Below are 5,530 nucleotides of genomic sequence, written 5' to 3' on the forward strand. Positions count from 1 at the left end.
CGCCGCCCCCAGGAAAGCAATCAGTTATCAGATCCGGAGCATGACTCCAGACTCCCGGAACACTAGTTTGACTCTGAGTTTTGTGCCATCAAGAAGTACCAAAAGCTGAGTTGTGTGCACGGGCACACTCCCGCTCGACGTGTATGCACAGAGGGATTCGACATTGGCAGACGGTTTCTCAGTTGCCCCTTAGAGGTTAGTGCTAAGTTCATCATTTTAGTTGAGTTAATGACACCGCTCATCCTGAATACTATTTAACATTGCCAGGGATATGAGGCTTGTGCCTTTGTTAACAGGCAGGATGAAGAATGGCATGGCAGGGCTTGGAGTGTTATCACCAAGCTCGCAGAAGATAACTTAAAGCTGAAGAAGAAACTGACTGATCTGGAGTGTACAATTAGTACGATTAAGCAAGAAAGAATCAATAACAGGCAACCGATGAAAGCAAGATACAAGAAGGAACTAGCATGTGTAGTTGTGGTTGTCGCATTAGCCATGTTCTATGCGCTATTTGCAATGATGATTAGGAGTTTTATTTAACAGTATTGCTAAAGCACATCTAGATGTGCTCTAAGTAATGCACATCTAGGTCCTATGCCATTGATGTTACGCGAAGATTAGTGCAGATATTGCCCTTTGTCTTTTTTTTTCTTTTCCTTTATGGTTTAATTATTACTAGCTTCATCAATAAGAAGAGCTCAATGTATTTATTGCCAACTGTCCTACTTCGTTCGTACCGGTGCATAAGTCACATTACGAAACCCAAATAATCCCAAAACTCATTCCTTGTTTTTGGTCCTGAAAAAAAATCAGCCAATAGGAGTATTGGGGCTTGTTTGAATTCAATGACTTCAGACTACTTAACATAACATGCAATGGTCAATTCTCTGCACGCAATGGTACTGATTACCAAATAATCATCAAGTTCTCTCGTTTTTCCCCACCTAGGTCACCTGTATGAAGGGAGTAGTACTATGAAAAATGCTTGTTTCATATTTGGACGCTCTGACGCATGTGCGTAATTATCACATTGAGAACTGGGCATCCCCAGGAATTTGGAGCGACTGGGTGCAAATAATTGCAGTTGATTATATCAGTCGTTACATAATACGTCAATCCCTCGCTTCAGTCGACATTCCTCTTCTTTGCGTACCCCTCTCAAGTGTCCACCATCCTCATCGTCCTCGGCCGGCCGTGCTACACACTTGCACACACTCTGCAATCTCGCTTTCTCGCAGTTTGTCTACGTACCACAGCCATGTCGAGCGATAGCAAGGACAACAGTTCCGCTAGTAGTCTGGCACCCGATGATAGGTTAACATCGGAATCATCCCGCTCGTCTTCCATGAGTCCGGCGTCGATCCCAAACCTCGATTTTATCCGGATCATGGAAGGGACGCCGGCTCCAGAGTCGTTAGACGACAACCAGACGGACGAGCCATCAAAGAACAAAGAAGAGGACGATCATGATGAGGAGGAGGAATGGTCGAACGGGAAGGAGGAGGACGATGACAACAACACTGATGATGACGGCAGCGGCGATGAAAAGCCAACGGTCAGCGGTAAGAAGCGTCCTTGCCAAGACGATGTCGCGGGGCCATCCAACAACAACAACAACAACAACAACAACAACAACAACAACAACAACAATAACAACAACAACAACAACAACAACAACAACAACAACAACAACAACAACAACAACAACAACAACAAAGACTAAATTAAGCAGACTGTATATATATCTCTGTTTCCGTTCTCTCATATTAATTCGTTATCTCTGTTTCCTCTGTCAATCTCATCGCAGACGGTTAGTAATAAGTGTTCGGCAGAGATCTTTTACATTATCGCCCACGGGTTGGTTTCTTGAATTGTGTGCCCTGTCGAGCACACAATTCACAAAAAAGACCGTACGGGTGGTCCATAATGATCGTACACAATTCTGATTACCGACCTGTTTGCCGGGTATCACACATATCTTGTTACGATAAATATTTTTGTTCAACTCGATTATCGCAAATGGTTAATCTGAGTGAACTGTATGCCATACATCACACACAACTTGATATGGCTGCCCATTTCTGTTGTTATGTCTCATCGCAAACAGTTCATATGGATCACCCGTATGCCCCGCATCGCACACACAACTAAAATCTGAACTGTGTTTGATGTATCTGCCATCACAAACGTTTTGCATCTTTTTTGACGTTTTTTAGATCATCATTTGCGATTAATGCATCGCACACAGTTTCGTCAAAGGGTCTCTGATTGTAGTTTCGCGTTAGCAGCATCCTGCATTAGTGATAGGTAAATTGCAATGTAAAATAAAAGAAGTAAAATTGTAGTAAGATATGGCTTCTATCTCATAAAAATAGCATACGCTGGATAGATAAATTTTTGTAGGGCAATTGATAGAAAAGCGCATAGTTATGACACTATTCATGCCAACAGTTATGTATATAGGCATCACGTTCATGACAAGTAGACCGACTCCTGCCTGCATCTATGGCATTGAGTACATGACAAACAGAGTAATGTTTTAAGCAAGATGCCATAATATAGACAGAATAAAACCAAGCAATATGATTAAACCCCATTGTTTTCTCCTTAGTAGCAACAATACAAATAAATGCCTCGCTACCCTTTCTGTCAAAAGGCGAGGACACCGCAAGATTGAACCTACAATAAAGCACCTCTCCCGCTGAATATAAATCAATCTAGTTGGACAAACCAAACGGGTAGATCGGAGAGAAATACAAAGCTATAATGATCATGCATAAAAAAGTTCAGAAAGACTCAGTTACTTTCAATGAATAATTTGATCATAAACCCATAATTCATCAGATCCCAACAAACACACCGCAAAAGAATATTACATCGGATCGATCTTCGGGGAGAACATTATATTAAGATCAAAGAGAGAGAAGAAGTCATCTAACTAATCACTATGGACCTCTAGGTCTATATGAACTACTCACACATCATCGGAGGTGCAACAAAATTGATGTAGAGCCCTCCATGATTGATTCCCCCTCTGGCAGAGTACAGTAAAGGGCGTTCATATGGGATCATAGAAGAACAGAAGCTTACGGCAGCAAAAAAAATGTTTTTGTTGGCTCTCTCTTGTTTTGGGGATTGATGGGAACTTATAGAAGTGGAATTAGGTCAAACAGAGTTATGTGGGGCCAACAAGCTCAGGTGGCGCCCACCCTGGGGGCGCACCGTGTGAGCTTGTGGCTCTCCCGTACATCTTCTCGCCTCCTCCCGAAGGTTCTAGGGTCCTTTCTGGCCCAGAAAAAATCATTGTAAAGTTTCATCGTGTTTGGACCTTCGTTTGGTATTGTTTTTCTGCAAAATAATTTTTTTTTCGAGAAAACGGAAGAGAATTTGCGTTTCATTTCATTGAACAGGAAAACATCGGGGGTAGAACCTCCAAAAAGGAGGGACACACACGCGCGCGCGCACACACACACACATAAATGACCGTCCTCACCAAGCGACTACAACTAGGTAAGGAGGTGCCCTCAACTACAGACACGCAACGACATTAGGCCTCGCCCAGCAGGGCAGCATCACCGCCATTGCCAGACACCTCCACGGACGATTGCAGCTCGAGGAGGCAAAAATAGGAACTGCCACTAGGAACTGAGTTAATAGGTTAGTTCCCAAAAATGATATATAATTGCATATAGAAGTATCTAAAATTGATAGTATAATAGCTTTGTGAAAGGTGTCTCATGACATATGCAAACCTAGAAATATTGGTTTGTATGAAGGATGTCGAGCCCACGCACACCATCACAGATCACTGCCACTGCAATACTCTTATAGTTTGAGTGGGTGAGCAAGAGAGGTGATAAGCTGAACTCGATAGCACAAGTACAACATCACGGTATCTTCTTTATACACCCAGTAATAGAACGGGGTACAATTATTTCCAGCCGCCTCTGGGCAAAAGGGCTTCGAACTTATTGGCTCAAATCAGTTCGATGATACCCTGTCGCTTCTTGTGGCGCAAGAGTTGCATCATGGCAGCATCTAATAGCTTCAAGTCTTGCCTGCATATCCTGAAGGTGCCCATCTACTATGTCACACCTGCAGGTCTAGTTCATGTTCACCTCCTATTAATGTCCATTACTACGACGGACGGTACTGGAAGTTGTGGTAGATATGCATGTTTAGATGCCGGAGCTTCTAATGTATCCTCTTGGACTTTGAGATGGATGGATGAACATGAATGTTTTGGCAAGGACTCACTGCATCAGGTTTATCTGAAGAACGGTCATGGCTCATGATCTCGAGAAATAATGTTTTTGTTTTACCTAGTTGATGATGCAATAACAAGAGATTGGCCAGGCAAAGCTGTTGCGAGCTCTGTGAAAAAGAATGAAGGGCTTTACGCATCCATTCATATGACACGGGGAACCATGCTCCTTTAGCTTCCCAACTTTACCTTCATACACCGCAAACTTGGAAGAACAGACAGACTAATCGTCTATAGGTACCGGACAACAAAGTAATCAAAAGCAAAGCTATGCATATCCAATGGAGCAGCAAACTCGAATAGTATAAAACTTCTTTGGTACACCCCCCCCCCCCCTTTAGAAAAACCAACGGTGGATATTAGAAAACTGCACGATTAGCTTGCACGATTTCCTCTGGTGAATTCTCCTTTGGTTCCTTATACAAGGCAATCTTTAACCCCACAATGGTATGTGAGGTTATGGACATCTGGAAAGCGAAAATTCCAGCCAAAAATATAAAAATTCTTTGGCAAGTGGTTAGGGATCTCAACACCATTGGGGGACAAGTTCTTAAGGGACATGGTCCAGGTGACAGGTTATGTTGTGGTGCGTGTGATCACATCATTTTCGGTGCCTCGTGTCTCAATTCTTTTGGAGTGTGGTTAGAGAAGCGTCCGGCTGCACGAGGGTTTCTTTCGGTTTTGTGCACTTCCACAATTTCATTCAAGGAACAAGGGGGAATGATTGCAAGCTTGTGTGGGTGGCCTTTGTGGCTCTTGCTTGGACTCTCTGAAACATTAGGAACAAAGCTATGTTTGACAGAATTTTCATTTCACAACCAGCTAACATCATTTATAAAATGACATCCTTTTTGCAGCTGTGGAAAGTGGAAACCATTGAGTAAGCACAAGAGCGCAAAGCACATTGAGAGTCTCATCACCAGCCTCAGGCTTACTTATTCTACCTTCTTTAGCGCTTCGCCACCCTATATCAGTACCTTCTTGTGTCTGTGTTCGCTTGCTTGGTTGGATTTGAGGACCTCGTCATTAAGGCCAGGTGTGAGTATGTTATCTACAAACTTATGGTAAACAATGCTGCGGTGTAGTGCTATGAGTGGAAATTAAACTCGTGTCTCCATTCACACATGGGCCATCGCCCCCTCGGGGCTGGAAGGCACTATCATTTGTGCCATCACCTTGGATGGATGGGCACCGCTCGATCCCACCCTTAGGTGTGCTTCTGCGCCTAGCCTTACAGTTCCTCCAGTTTCTAGGATGGAAACACTT

Source organism: Triticum aestivum, chromosome 6B (genome assembly GCF_018294505.1).
Source record: "Triticum aestivum cultivar Chinese Spring chromosome 6B, IWGSC CS RefSeq v2.1, whole genome shotgun sequence".
Classification (NCBI taxonomy): domain Eukaryota; kingdom Viridiplantae; phylum Streptophyta; class Magnoliopsida; order Poales; family Poaceae; genus Triticum; species Triticum aestivum.